Source organism: Cavia porcellus, unplaced genomic scaffold (genome assembly GCF_034190915.1).
Source record: "Cavia porcellus strain 051 isolate PalLab524CR breed Dunkin Hartley unplaced genomic scaffold, mCavPor4.1 scaffold_14, whole genome shotgun sequence".
Lineage (NCBI taxonomy): Eukaryota > Metazoa > Chordata > Mammalia > Rodentia > Caviidae > Cavia > Cavia porcellus.
The window spans coordinates 64,413,584-64,429,712 of record NW_026947497.1 but is presented as its reverse complement, the minus strand read 5'-3'; the positions used below and the strand labels follow the sequence as shown (position 1 = coordinate 64,429,712).

The 16,129-nt window shown below is 46.7% G+C and overlaps 1 protein-coding gene and 1 pseudogene across 2 annotated transcripts in view; both read right to left on the bottom strand.

Annotated features, from left to right (window-relative positions):
* Positions 1-16,129, bottom strand: part of Klhl18 (kelch like family member 18) — a 61,722-nt gene that overhangs the window by 45,176 nt on the left and 417 nt on the right. The gene's annotated exons all lie outside the window — the stretch shown is intronic.
* On the bottom strand, positions 2,053-16,039 carry LOC106029161 (zinc finger and BTB domain-containing protein 44-like; annotated as a pseudogene).

Genomic DNA, 16,129 nt, shown 5'->3' with positions numbered 1-16,129 from the left:
TCTTGAATGGATGGGCCATGGGTTCAATACCCAGTACCACCACCAGCACCACTGCCACCACCACCACCAAAAAAAAAAAAAAAAGTTTTAAAAAATAAGAAAACTGGCAAAAGACATGAAGAAAAAGAGATAGTTCATCAAGCAGGATGGATGATACACACATGACAATACAGTCAGCATTATTACCCATTAGAGAAACTTAAAATCATAATGAGCTATTAGTACACATTTAACCAAATGACCAAAATGAAAAATTGCAGCAACAGTAAATGCTGGTGAGGATACAGAAGAAGTGGGTCCCTACTGTATTTCTTAGGGTTTTCTGAAGAAATGGAAGACACACACATATACATATATATATACACATACGCAGGTATGTATATAGAGAGAAAACTTCTCTTGAGGAACTGGGTTATATTATGGGAATTATCAAATTCAAAACTTGCAGGGCCCAAATACTCATCAACTGATGAAAGGATAAAGAAAATGTGTTTGTTTGAACACAATGGCGTACTCCTCTGCCATAAAGGGCAAACCTGAGAGCATTCTAGGTAGATGGATGCACCTTGAAACCACACTCTTAAAGTGAAATGAATTGGACACATGTGTGTAAATACACCAAACTGAAAGTGTAACCAATGACCAGAATGTAATAGATCCTGTGAAATAAGAAAATGTTCAAACGGGAAGGGGAGCCAGGGAAGAAGGAGGGGGAATGGAAGGAGGGGAAAGAGAGAAACAAAGGTTTTATAAATGAGGGAAAGAGGGGTTGAAGGGAGGTTAGGGGAATGGGGGAAAACAAAAGGAAAAATCAAGGTGTATCACATATAGGTACAAATGCCCCAGGATGAATGTGAGCATTATGTACCAACAAACTTAATTTTAAAAAAATCTCTTGCAGGGTAGGCTGGCAGGCTGGAAATTCAACACAGCAGTCTTTATTAGCCTAAAGTATGCATGGCAGGCAATCAGGCCAGAAATTCGGGCAGGTGTCTCTTGCAATTTTGGGCGGGGTACCTTGGACCACACTCGGGGCCTGGGCACACTACGCAGCACTTCAGCCCTGACTACACGCCAGGAATCTCTTGGAATCCTGAGGCCAAAGTGCTTCTTTGAGCAACCCCAGGTTTTGTATGCTTGTGTTCTGTGGCGTTGGGAATGAAGCCCAGGGCCCTGTGCAGGGCAGGCAACCAAGCCACATCCTTAGCCCAAGAGAAAGCTCAGGTTTTGCTCTTAAGACTACTACTGAAAGAGCTCCACTCCCATTATGGAGGGTAATAAACTCTATTCACAGTCTACTAATTAAACCGCTAGTCACACCTAAAAATATCTTCACAGTTCTGACCAAACTGGTCCTCACACATAAAATTAACCACTAGGGGGCTTGGGATTTAGCTCAGTGGCATAGACGCCTGCCTGGCAAGTGCAAGGTCATGATTTCAATTCCTGGTACTAAAAAAACAGAAAAAAAAAATTAACCACTAGGCTCATGTAGGCCAATGGGAACACAGGTATCATCAGTCTGCAAAACTTACTTGGGTAATTGCTTCTAAAACTGAAGACATACTTACCATGTCACACAGAATCTGTTTTTACCCCTGGACTTTTACCCCAGGGGAAAAAAACACCTAAGCTCATGCAAAATGCAGTGTATTTCTGTCCACAGTGGCTTTATCTGAAATGGGTAAAAATGAGAATGCCCTTCAGTGGGTAAATAAGTGATTAAACAAACTGTATAACCACCCTATGGAATATTACTCCAAAGTAAACAGGAAAAAATCAACACACACAACAGCTGGGACGGAGCTCCAGGGCACTATGCTGAATGAAAGGATCAACCCCAAGAAGTGCCAGTGGACTGGGGATGTAGTTCAGCAGCACAGCGCCTGCCCAGCAAGCTCAAGGTCCAGAGTTCGATCCCCAGCGCCAAAAATAAGTAAATAAGTGAGTCTCATAACTTGTGATTCTATCTGGATGACATTCTCAGTGTGAAAAGGGAGGTTCTCTGTTAAATGTGTAGCAATGTCTCATTATGTTTTTAAATTTCCCTAATGGGTAACAACCTGCATGTCTTTTCATGTGGCTGCTAGTGGTTGCCTGAGACCAGTCCCAATTATGGCACACGTTATACTGTCCCTAAAAAATGTCCCCCCATCCAGGCTGAAAATATTCTGCCCACAGCCACAAACGTTGTGTCCCAGCCCTTAACACAATGCCTCAAGGCACAAGTGTCCTTCGCAGGTCCTCAAGTCTGTCTCACCTAAAAGGCCGTGCACCTGAGATACAAACAAGGAGCAAAACATCCAACGTGCATCACCCCTTGACATGGACCTCCTGGCTCATGGTTCCTCCTCCGGGGAACCGTCAGGGCGGAGCTCAAAGGTGCCAAAGCGTGGGGAGTGCTGTTCTCTAACCTCACCTGCCGAAGTAAAAGGCTCAGGAAAAGGAAGGCAAGGCTTAGGGGCAACGTAAAGTGGCCCTGCTTCCAGGCCAACTGTGTTCCAGCTTGGAGAACTGAATGAACTACCTTGTTCAGGTAGGCTTCCTAACAACACGGCACGTAAAGAAGTGGCAGAAGTGTCCTTTCACCTGAAAGGCTGATAGCCTCCCCGCCAGCCCAGATAACAGGCCAAGGAACACTTGTCCACCCACCACAGGAAGAAAGGATCAGGTCTCACACACGCATGGGGCTGGGAAAGCAATGGTGAGGATCAGGAACAGGTCTGAACCCTCTGCTGGCCTCTGAGCTTCTGCTTCTCCACTTTGAGGGGCCCCACTGAGCAGTGACTCCGGAAGGAGGTGAGAAAGGAAGTGGCTGACCAGGGGACACTAAAAAAAGACCTGGAGCTACAGTCCCACGTAAAGAGCTGGCTGACTCCCTTAGGCCTACTCCCACCCCTTCCGAGTCCTAGCTTCTCCACATCCAGCAAGGCAGGATGAGGGAAAGGAGGGAGACGGGGGCCGCCTCCCATCATGTCTGTTTGTCCAAGACCTATTCAACCTGCAGGGCATGGTCAAACACCAACCTCTTCATGAAAACCACCCCAAGAGTCTCAGAACCCTAAAAGCAGAGGCTGAGTCTCTGCATCAAGCACTGTGCAACGCTGAATGCTCTTTTCCAGCAGGCTGACTGAGGAGCATCTCAAACACAAGGCCAGGTGTCCTTCAGGGTTCATTTGGGACCTTGGAGCCCTTGGAAAGTGCCAAGACCCACAAATGGATCATCAGTGGCCTGCAGGCTTCAGAAGCGTGTCCTCCTCTGGTAGAGAAGAAAAAAATGCAATCATGCTGCCATATTTGGCATGGGAAGGGTGCTGGCATGAAATGCTAAGGTCATGCTTCTGCACTGAGGCATGCAGAGGTTGGAGGAAACACTGGGTCTGGGGCACAGCCTGCGGTTCTGCCATCTCCCATGGGCTCCTGGTGACACCAGGGTTACTAGAAGATAGGCTGAGAAGTGAGAAGGGCTGGGTACTGGGCTCTGCCAAATGGAAGCAGAGGCTGGTGGGAAACAAGCCATTAACCTATTGGGTGCACACAAACACTACAGGGTTAGAGGAGAGTAGGAAAGAGTTGAAAACGCCAATGGAGATGGACAGCAGAGGTCCGCAAAAGCCAATGAGACCATGGGCAGCTGGGAGGCTGAGGGCACAGCTGGCAGTGCTAGAAAAGCCCGTTGGGAGGAGCTGTTAGCACCAAAACCCTTAAGCTTCTCCCTTAAGCTTCTCTCTTGGCAGAGATAGCAGGGACAGGGAGGGATTTCCCTATGCAGCTTAGAATAACAGCAGATTCCTTTAAATCAGCAGTGCTTCCCTAAATCCCTCGGAAAATCCAGCGCCACCTGTTGCTCCCTCTACTGCCAGGTGTCAGGAAGACAAGAAAGGGCTGCTGTGCCCACTGCACAGCATGGGCACCTCTAAAACCCCAGTGGTGCAGAGGCTCTGCTTGCTCCCTGGCAGCTCTGGCCTCTGGTTCTATGTGGGCAGTGTCCAAGCCTTCCCAGGCATTCAGAGGAATCAGTCACACTGAGCGACATGATCAAAAGTGGAGAAAAACTTAGGAAGCAAGTATTGTCCGTGCAGAAAAGACAACTTCTTTTCATGGTGGAATGAATAAAGTAAGATTTCTGTGCCATCCTCCTCCACCACAAAAAGAACCAGCCGGAAATGCTCTCTCGTTCCAACTCAAGGCATCGCCTCTCCTAATGGGAGAAAAGTACAGATGAAACCTGCGTGCCCGTCCTCAGCTAGGGAGCACATAGAACACCTTCCCACGCTGTCCTGCTTCCTCCTTCACAGATAAAGGAGTGAATGATCACTGCTTGGCTTCATTCATTCATAAGGCTGCATCCCTTCATTAAGATTTTTGTTTGTTTCAGTGCTGGAGTCCGACCCAGGGCCTCCCGAGTGCCACGTGCTCACTACCAAGCTCACCCAGGCCTCATACCATGCCAAGCAGGGAGTGAAGCTGGGCCCGGAAGGGCCACCTCTGACCTGGTGTCCTGTCACTTTTCTCTTTGGCTGTTGCATCTGCACCGGGTCAAAATGCCAAGTGTGCTCCTACCTCAGAGCCCTGTGGTTCAGTGCCCTATACCCAGAGTACTCGCTCCCCGCAGCCCCTCAGCCCCCCATCCTCCCTCCCTCATTCACTCACACCCTTCTCAGGCTGCGCAGGCCCTCACAGGACACTTAGTGGGCTTTTTCTTTTTCTTTCCTTTTTTTTGGTGCCGGTCTGGGGATGGAGCACAGGACCTCCTGCATGCCAGGGAAATGCTCCAATCCTGGGCCTTTCACAGCCACTCAGCTGTTTGCTGTCTGCCTCTAGAGTAGAAGCTTACATCCCAAAGGCTTGGCCTCCTCTACTCCCTGCTGTACCAAGGCACAGCAGACAGTGCTTGGCCACAGAAAGCACTAACACCACCAAGTGTACTATGCAATGGGAGCGAAATGCGAAGGGCGGCCACTCGGAGTAGGTGAGGGAGACCACAGGTAAACCTGAAAAAGCAAGCCACTGGCTGCAGAAGGATCTTTCCCTAAGGATCTACAAGAATCCTCCCAACACACTAATAAAATTAAAGCGATACTGGAGCCCACTGTGATGGTGCATGCTTATAATGCCATCACTCTGGAGGCTGAGGCAGGAGGATCACAAGTTCAAGTACAGCCTGGGCCGTTTAGTGAGGACCCCCTCCTATCTCAAAAAAATAAAAATAAAAATAAAAAAGGGATAGGGATGTAGCTCAGTGTGAAGGCTCTGAGTTCAATCCCCAGTCCTGGAGATGGGGAGAAAATACTAGGTTGGGTAAAAAACGAAGAGGATCTCAATGAGGATAGTGGTTTACTAAATACCTATGACTTAGACACCTGTGTAAAGAGTTCAGTCCCAGCCCTGCTCTTGGAATTACAAAACTATAGAGTTATACAATTATTATTGTGATTAGTGTCACAAAATATATTAAAGGGGAAGATGAGGAAAGCCAATGTCAGAGTTTTAATGGTGCATGTTCAGATAGCTAGATTCTTTTTTTTTTTTTTTTTGTCTTTTTCATTTTTATCAGTACCAGGGATCGAACTCACGACTGCCTGCTTGCAAGGCAGGTGCTTACGCCGCTGAGCTAAATCCCCAGCCCTAGATAGCTAGATTCTTACAGAAAGGAAACAGAAGAAGAGTCACTGAGAAAGCCAAGAAGAGTCCTTTCAGACCTAAAGCATCTGAGGAATCACAGGACAAACAGCAATGAAAGCCCCTTAATCTAAGAACAAAGAAAGGGAAGAAATATAGCTTTGGAAGCTATTTGTAATTTGAGACTGTGCCCATACACCTTCACCTGGAAGGTGTGTTAGCACAGCAGGTTCTGCAGGTCCTCAGGACAGCTCTGCCCAGCTAGTGTGACATCGAGATTTCCTAATCGCTCACAAAAATGTGCACAGAGCAATGTGTGCATCACTTAAATAAACCATGTCATAGAAATCAATTTCTTGGCCAGTTGTGGCACATGCCTGTAATCCCAGCACTTGGGAGGCTGAGGCAGGAAGATGGTTGAGAGTTCGAGGCCAGCCTAGGTAACAAAGTAAGCTCAAGGCCAGTCTGAGCTGCATGGCTAGACCATGTCTCAAAAAGACAAAACTAAATTAAGATCAGTTTCTTAAGTGACAGTTTGAAGTGCAACTACTGCACCAAATACAATTTGGTGGGGGGGGGGGTCTGTTTATCTGTGGGATTTTTGTATCAGTGCCTTTCTATGAAACTGGCCTTAAACTCATTATGCAGCTCAGACTGGCATCAAAATTACAGTAATCCTCCTGCCTCACCCTCCCAAGTGCTGCGATTATAGGCACGGGCCATCATGCCTAGCTTACAATTTGGTTCTTAATGACTAAGACAGCATATTACAAAAAATAAAAAGAAAGCTTATGCCTTAGTATCAAATGTTTCTGACCAATCTGTTTGGATCCAGAGATGAACTCTGTTTTTATTGTCACAAGGCACTATAAGCAATCTCACTTGCCTATCTGGTAGCAAGTCTTTCTGAGGTTATTATCTTTTGTTTTTTTGGTGACAAAATATAAATAACAGAAAACTTGCCATTGTAACCATTTTTGAGTACACAGTTCTATAACATAAAACACATTCACACTCTTTTGTAAGTGTCACCTCCATCTATTTCTAGAACTTCCTCATCTCAAACCAAAACCCTGACCCACTAAATAACAACTTCCCACTTTGGCTGCCTCCCAGCCCAACAACTACCGTGATGCTACTTTCTGGCTCTGTGAATTGGATACCGTAGTTCCCTCACATAAGTGGAGCCACACAACATTTGTGCTTTTGAGAACAGTTTATTTTATTTACTATACTGTCTTTTATTTTGTTTTGTTTTGAGACAGGGTCTCACTACGTAGCCCAGGCTGGCCTTGGACTATCAAACTCATGGCAATCCTCCAGCCTCAGCTTCCCAAGTGCTGGGATTACAGGGGGGCACCAAGATACCTGGCTTTAACAGTGTCATCAAGGTCGATCTGTGTTGTAGCATGTGTCAGGATCCTTTGTGTTGAAGGTTACGTAATACCCCAAGGTGTGTGTGTGTGAGTGTGTATACTATTTTTGTTTATCTTTCGGTTGATAGACCCCTGGATGACACCTGGGTTATTGTGAACGATGTGGCTGTGATCACTGGTGCACACATATCTCTTCCTGAGTTTGTTTAAAAACCGTTTTTGTATTCTCACCAGAAATTCAGCACACTCTGCCCAGACACATCGCTTCACCTGGGCAGTATGCAAATTACTGGTCCTCTACTCTGCCTTCCAGGAAACCCTGTGCCCCTTGCCGTCAGGCCTGCACACAGACAGCCCCATCCCCTCCACTAATGCAGGTGCCACGGCAGTCTCCACTGGTCTGCTGCTCTGTAAGCAGCTGAGTGTCCTCAGCCTCCACCGAGGCAGAAGGGGAGCACGGTGACCCTGGTTAATGCTTTGGAGATACCAGGCTCCAGGCTGCAGCAGAACTACCTGACTGATTGAACAATACCTTCCCCTGAGTGGGTAATTCACTCAGCAGCCAGGACACCCACAAGCAGGCTGGAAACGGGGTTCTTCACTTCAGGGTTACCTGTACTTCTGCATGAGGCGTGTTCAGGATCAAAGCCAGGCTCGGGGACACGCTGGGCAAGTGCTCTGCACTGAGTTACAATAACCTTTTCCCCTTCACCTGTACCTTGCAGCCAGAGACGCTTCCAAGGGCGAGATAAATAAGGCAATGGTACCTGTGACCCGCTCCAAAGGCCTGCGCCTCACGAAGGCTACAGCAAAGGATAATGGAGCTTGGCAGGGTGGTGTACACCTGCTTTCCTGGCTCTTGGGAGGCTGAGATAGGAGGACAGTCACAAGCTGGAGGCCAGCCTGAACCTCAAGGGAAGACGGTCTCAAAAAACCAATTATGTCAAACAGGACGGTCAGCTACAGCCGCCTGGGCTGGTTCACACTTGGTTCTGTAGTTTCACGGGAACGTGGCTGCACCCACGCACTATGCAACACTGCATCAAAGCTGAGTGGCAGCAGCTGAAACTTCATTGCCCACAAACCCTGAAAGACAGCCCTCGCCAACTTGGAGTTCACACAACACACTGTGGTTCACGCATTGTGTCCCCAGTGCAGTGGCCTTGTCATGATACCCTTCCTGAGGGTGCTGACCACAGGGCCGCGGCCAGCTCCACACCTGTAGGCAATGAAACAGCGCTGGGAAGTGGGCAGACGGCAGCCCGATTGAGGAAGGGCGGGAGACGCACTGTTAGAGAAAGTGGGGAGGCTCGCTTCCCAGCCTCATCGGGCCGAGGGGCAGATGCACGGGAAGCAATAAAGGAGCAGGCGTCTGCGGGAAGCAGCTCTGCTGACAGCCGGTTTTCCAGACTGCGCCCTACTCTTCCCACCTGCGTCAGGCAGCACCAACGGCTCTCCATCTTCGTCTCACTGAACAGCATTACCCTCAGTCTAGCTTGGCTGGGAGAGCTCAAAAGTGAACTTGGGATGAACATGGGATGCTCACTTTGCTTCCTCAAGGAATGCACTCTTCTCAGCCCTGACTGCTCCTAAGAGACACATAGGCAGATGATGAACACAGCTACCTGAGAAGAGCAGAAAATCCCAGGAATGACTACGCAACGGCACCTGCTCGCCAAGACAGCATCGTTTTAAAAATCACAAAGTTAAAAAAAAAATCCTGGCTGAGCTCAGCGTGATGGTGCCCGCCTGTAATACCAGTTACAGTATTGGGGAGGCCAAGGCAGGAGGGCTCTGAGTTTGGCCAGCCTGGGTTACATATCAGTAGTGAAGTCAAGGCCAGTTTGAACTACAAAGTAAGACCCTTTCTCAAAAAACAACCAACCGGGGCTGGGGATTTAGCTCAGCTGCATAAGTATCTGCGTTGCAAGCAGGCAGTTGTGGGTTCGATCCCCGGTACCGATAAAAAGGAAAAGACAAAAAAACAACCAAACAAACAAACAAAACCCCAAATAAATAGACACATAAGAAAAACAACAACAACAAAAAAATCCTATTGAGAAAACTGCAGAAAAAGTCTGTATTTGCTTCTCTGCTGAAATACAGCAGGACTTGCCCTAGGACACATCCACATCCTTGCCAGCTGCGCTCAAAGACACCGTGGAGGATCCTCTGTCCCCTGCTCTGCCTCACTCCCTGGGGGGCAGGTGAGTGATCTGACAGAGGATGTAAAAGAATCACTTCCACCAATACTAAAGCAACTGGGATAGACCTCAGCTCCTGCAGCTTTGTAGCTTGGGCAAATCCCTTAATAGCTCCGGGGCTTAGGGATGGTTTGTTTGTTTGCTTTTAATGTGCAAATGGACAGCTTTGATGGAGGACCTCACAGGCTCCTCTAAATATGACTGTCCTAGTGCTATAATTATCCCTGCATAATTCACATTACGCATGAGCACGGCATGCAGCAGCAGGCCCTCCTCCACCTCCGCGGTCATCACAAAGGTTTCCAGACTCCAAGCCAGCTTAGTTGAGAATGCTGTACCTGGATTCAGTGGATCCAAAGGAAATAATTCTAATACTGTGCCCTTCACCCTTGGGGAAGCTGTTATCTCCTACAGGTGAAATTCTCAGACCCGGGTTCAAAATCTCAGTGAGAAGACTGATGTAACAGATCTTTCTGTTTTATTAGTGGTTGCAAAACAAATATGTTTTTACACATACACACCCCTTCTCTGATCATCTATACTTACAGGTCTATGAATAACACGCAGATTTAGAGTTTCACTCCCCTCACACCCATTCTGCTCTCACAAATATACAGAAAGGAAGGGAATATCTGAATTTAGGGAAAAGCAAATGAGTCAGTCTGGTGGCTACAAATCTCATAAGTATGAAGAACACTCAATGAACTAAGGGTTCTGCCCACCAGACTGGTCCTGATGGACCTGACAGGTGCTGCCTGGGTAGCCCAGAGGAAGAAGATGAAGCAGGAAGAGGCAAGAGGGCACCCACGGATCCCAAGCTGTCTGCCTCACCCAGCCTGGGACACAGTGCTTACTGCCCTTCTAAACGAAAAGATGAGAGACCAGGGGTATTTTTCTAATAAGAGGTTCAAGTGATGGACAGTTGAATGTGACTTTAAAAAAGAACATATCACACTTTTCCACCATGCCTCCACTTAACCATCCAACAGACTTCCAAGCAGTTGATTTTCAAATACTTCCAAAAAGAGAATAAAGTCAAGCACTGACAGGGAGCTGTGAGAATGTTTGTGCACGGTTGGGAATGCTCATTTTCAGGCTCTTCTTCCTAACAACCTTGGGAAAGACAAGAAGACACGTTGCTGAGGGCAAGTAAAGGTGACGGGAGGCAGATGAGCCCAGTTTCACGTGGTAGTGACTGGAATGCATTCAGTCACTTTTGGCGTCAGGAGAGGCAGCCGGGCAGCACGAAGAGCGTCTGGCCCTGAACATCAGGCCAGGAGTCTAACCCTATTTCTGCCTAATTCAGGCTGTGACCTTGAACAAGTCCCTTCCCTTCCTGAGTTTGGATCCTCACCTGTAAAAGCCAAGCTTATGGAAGCAGAGCAGTGATTTGCAAATTTCTTTTTAAGATGATGAGCATTTTGTTTAGGAAAAATCACCCAAGATCCATCAGGCACTGAAATAAATTCAATACAGCTGACTGAAACGCACATTACCTCTCTAGAACTTTTACTGAATCATTAGTAAGCTGGGCAGTGCAAACCTGCAATCCCTGCTACTCAGGAAAGTAAGGGAGGAGGATCACTTGAGTAGAGGAGCTCAAGACCAGCCTGGGCAACATGATGAGGCCTTCTTTTCGGAGGGTGGGGGTGGGGAGGATAAGAGTCTCGTTCCATAGTTCAGGCTGGTCTTGAACTCACTATGGAGCCCAGCCTGGCCTCCAACTCATGCTGATTCTCCTGCATCAGCCTCCTGAGTGCTGAGATGACAGATGTGTGCCACCATACCTGGCTATGATGCGGATTCTTAAAAAGGCATGTATTAGACAGTGTGTGGTGATGCATGCCCTTAGTCCCAGCACTCAGGAGGCAGAGGGAGGAGGATTACCATGAGTTGGAGGCAAGGCTGGGCTACATAGTAAGTTCAAGTCCAGCCTGAACTATATATAGCAAGACTGTGTCTCTTAAAAATTAAGTATGAGTAATAAATTCCTACTCTTTACTAAGCCTTTACCACACAACTATTTGGAGTATATTAACTAATAAAATCTTCAGAATGGAAGTAGGTGATGATCTCGGCCTTACACACCAAGAAACTGAACCATCAACATTTATGCAACTTGTTCAGTGCCTCCAACATTAAACCTCTGGAGGCACCTCTGAAGGTGTGTCAAGAGGAGAGGCCAAAAGCAGGCAGTACCGGTCCCCTCCCCAGGCAAGCAGCTGCTCTGTCACTGTCCTCTGAACGAGGTTAACTCAAGACTCCAAGTTAGGGAACTGCTTAAGTCAAGCAAGGATACGATTCAGGGGGCAGAAGTGCAAACCTGAATGCAACAGCCAGAGCCCCAGCCCCTCTCATTGTAAGACTCTGGGTAACATGTGGGAAGATGTACAGAGGGAGACCAACGTTGCTGAACACACTCCAAAGCAAAGGACATTGTCCTACAGCTGTGGCTCTCGGGAAGTGCATGGCCGCAGACGCTGAAAGGAATGCACATTCCCAGGCCCATGCCAGACCCATGAGTCAGGCCTCCCGGGGCAAACTCCAACAACCAGAGTTTTAACACGGCCACCACGGGATTGTAAGCCCGCTGAAGTTTGAGAGCCCTTGCTCTTCGGGAGGTGCGCTACTCAGTATGCCATCACACACCAGAAAGCTTCCAGGCAGCTTCTCAGTGCCTGTTTATGTGAAAAGTAGTCTGAAACCACAAATTTGAAGAAAGATTCTTATGAAAGAAATACAGCCAGGCATAGTAATGCACACCTGTAATCCCAGCACTTGGGAGGCTGAGGCAGGAGGATCACTGTGAGTTCAAGGCCAGCCTGGGCTCCATAGTAAGACCCTGTCTCAGACCAAAACAAAAAAAACCCAAGAAAATCCACTGGTCTCTGTTGCCCCATCCTTGGCTCTAACAGAGTAATTGTAGCTGACACCCTCAGTAGGAACTCCATCTGAGTAACTTACTTGTTCCTTTGAATAAGCAGAAAGCTTATTAATGGAAAAATCACTCAAGCATTTTTCTGCTACAGATTTGGTATTTGCATTAAATGTTCTACTTTATGTAGCTGTGATCTGCAACCATCCCACCTGCCGTTCTCTTTCCTCAGTGTCTCAGAAGTCCTCCTGAGCCCACTCTTACAAAGTAACCTTAATCCAAAACTTCTCCCTTACTATGCACCTTCTAGTCTTCACTCACACCAAATGTTACTGCCACAGCTCAACAGTTCTGCTTAAAAATCTCCCGCAGCCTCGGCATCTTCCACCATGTGATCACCGTGGACAAAAATCTCTCATCTATTTTTATTTCCTCTGCCTCCTTTTGTCCAGGATATTTTCCTTAATTCTCTTGATTTCCCCCTTGCCACCTGTGAAGATCTTGCCCCTTTTTCTCCAATCTATTTCTCATCTGGAAATACATTTCCTTCGAAGAGATTTCAAAGGGATGAAAACTTCCTGCCAGGAATAATGCAAAGAATACCCCTCATGTAATCCTCACATTAACAAACCATTTCTATTTTTACATTTAGAAAACTGAGGCTTAGAGAGATTAAGTAACTCGCCCAAGGTTACAAGTAGGATTTTAATCCAAATCCTTCTGTCTTCAAAGCCAAATTCTTAACCATCTGACTCCTACTGTACACAGTAGTGTAACTCAAATTCATGCAGAGAAGCAGTTTCCTAACCTGTGTAGAAAACAGGAGCAAAAAGATCCCTCTGCACAGTTCAGTTTTGGGCTTTTTTTTTTTTTTAAAGACTCAACACAGAATTCTTTATTCTGTACATGGTAAAAACATCACAAATAATATAAAACCTGTATGTAAAATATAGGATATCTCCAATACTTTCCCCTTATGTGGCAGCACACTAGCATATGCAAGAGTTCATATAGTTGATGGCCATAGGAGAAAGTAATTTGGGCCAGACATCAGCCTTCAAAGACCAGGTCATGGTCAATTTTAATCAGAATAGCAGTATTAAGAGAGTTTCTAAGATGCTTGCATTTGCCTATTTTATTTTGCATTCCTGCTCATTTCATCCACAGCCTAACTTCTCAGTTATGGTTCTTTGCCTCTGAAGTAGTACTATAAAAGTACAAGGAATGCTTCTACTCAAGATGAAAGTTTCACCAGAAAAAAAGCATAGTAGAAATAACAAAGCTTAAAAACAAAAAAAAGCATGCTTGATTTCAGAAGTACTTAGTAATTTTTAAGAAAGCTTACCATAAATACTTCCAAAAACAACAGGCTTTACAATCCTGCATATAGAGCCAACTTGACCCACTCAGGCCATTAGTCAAATTCTGCTTAGTAATTTCCTTCTCACATACCTTTCCATCTCAGACGCCAATAACCATCTGATTCCTTCTTTACCTAATGATCTGCTGTTTGCCGTCTTTTAAGTCAGCTTACGATATGGTTTAAATCAGTTGGTTTCCTAAGTCACATGATTTCTATCATTTCAACATCATGCTGCTGCGTCTTTACACAAGCAATCTCTCAAGGTTTACAAAGTGAAAAGGAAAATTCTTTTCCAAATCCCTTCTTGCTTAAAAAATTAAATGTGTAACACCAACCACAGGCACCCCAAACATGAAGCCAAACCACAAAATGACTCGATAGTTTCAGAAGGTAACTCTGATTCCTGGGTTCCTTGCCTGTAGCTTCAGCACGAGGGCTGGTCTTTGACACTTCCTTTCCTCTCAGCCCACCTGGAGATCCCAAGGGGAGAGTCCTCGCACAATTACAGGCTGAGGAAACCTGTGAAATCACAGGCCTTGGAATAGAGAAGCTGCTTTCAAAACCACATTCTCACCCCTGCTGGAAGGAGCTACCAAGGTAGGTCGCCTTGTACCTAGGAACGTGTTATACTGCTGGGAGAACAGCGCTAGAGACTTAGTTGGCATTCTGGGCCTGGTGCGTACCACTTTTGTGTTAACTATTCCAAGACATCAGCAGAGTTGAATAAAGAAAAGAACGAAACAGGTTCCCCAAGGGCACGTGGAACACAGGTCTCTTCTTGCTCCTGTTTTTAAGTAGCCCTGCATTAGGAAATCACTTCATGCTTTAGGTGATGCAGCTTTAGTGAGGAAGCTCTGGTGAAGTTTTTCCCGCAGCAGTCATACTGAAATGGCTTAATTCCTGAATGCTAAGCACAAGCTGCTTTAGGTATAGCAACCACAATCCATGGTTGGACACTAAAACGGCCCATCTGGAACGTCTGGACTTGGTCATTCTGTACTGCTGGTAAAAGGTTTGAAGTGTCGGTAACATCTACTGTGCTTATGAGGAAGCCTGTGGATTAAAATCAAAACGTCTTCTTGGACTTGTGCACTTCCTGGCACTGTCTGTTGATCACTTAGTGAACTCCAAGATGCGCCGATGATCTGGGACGCTTCCTTGTGGACCTCATCACTTAATCTTTCTGCTTTGACTTGAACATCCTCTTTGGCCCACAGAGGCAAGGCAGTTTTGTGCTCTCAATATCACACAATCAATTATTCTTCTCCCTGCCTCACATGGGCCATTCTAAAGTCTGGGTATTTTCTGCCTGTTTCATTGTCTCAGGCTGAATTCTTTGATAAATTGTAAAAAAAGAAAAAGTCTAAGGAAAAGCTAAAGAACTCAATATCTGGGGTGAACTTGTTTGTGTGCTAGCCTTTACAGAACTCCCAGGAGACAGAACAATGTAGCTTTTTCTGGGATTCTTAGTAGACAAGAATGATCTTTCCACCACACTGCACTCCGAAGATATGTGAGAAATGCTTCCATCTCGGGTAGTAAAACTGCAGTTACAATTACTTTCTTGCCCAGCACCTAGATTGTTTTCTGGCTCTACTTGGTGTATTCCAAAAATTAATTGGTTTCATGAACAGTGCACAGTGCTGGCAACACTAAACATTTGCATATAGCTGGCAGCAGCTAGAACACGAGTATTTTCTGTGCTAATTGACAGAGTGGCTATGTAAGCATATTCTAAAAGGGGTATAGAGCCAGTTACTGTCATGTGATGCAGACCCAACAAGATCTTGTTCCCATCCTCTTTGTCCTACGAGTTTGGTGCAAAAGAATTCACTGTAAGCTGCTAGTACCACCTATGTGTCCGAAAGATTTTGTCCTGGACATAAACAATGACATCACAAAAATGTCCATCATTTCCCAGCACATTTAGTTTTCAAACCCATTCATGACAGTGGGAAGAGAAGCTATGCGGGAATGTTTTCACATCTATCTCTCCCTTCCTCTTCTCCAGATATAAATGTAAGTTCTCTTAAAAGGATCCAAATAAATCCAGAATGTCTTTGGAGTCACGTGATTTGGGGAGGAAATAGGTCTTCAGAGTAAGGGACGGTCACAATCCAGGGACCACGTTCAAGCTGCGCGCCAGGCCTGAGAGGAGGAGCCAGGGGGCAAGGGGAGCCCTGCGCAGCTGCAGTTGAGGGGACGTTGGCCAAGGGCGGGCAGCGGTTTGAGGAGCTGGTAGGGAACCAGTGGTTACAGCAGCCCTCTCCCAAGCTCATCAGTCTGGGACCTTTTCTGGGGGGAGTGGGCTGGGAGATGAGAATCTGTCAGTATGAGCTGAGCAGCAACCCACCTCAAAAGAATTCCAGATCTTGTAAGAGCTCTTTAAGAGACCAGATCGTCATCTAACAATCAAGGAGAGGCAATGACTCCAGAGCAGGAGCCTTCCCTTCTGCACAGCACGGCCCCTTTAGGGGCACAAAGAAGTCCATGTGCCAAGAGAAGATGCTCCAGGGCGCCCACCCTTTCTTCCACGGATAGAGGGTGTGTGAACACATCTTCTCTGGTCCATGTAACAGAAAAAGAGGCGGACACCCATGTCGCCCCCACCCCCCGGGCCTGGCGGCTCACTCGTCCTCCCAACCCACAGCTGAAAGGCTTCCCTCGTCCCTCCCAGCTTGGCCTGCAT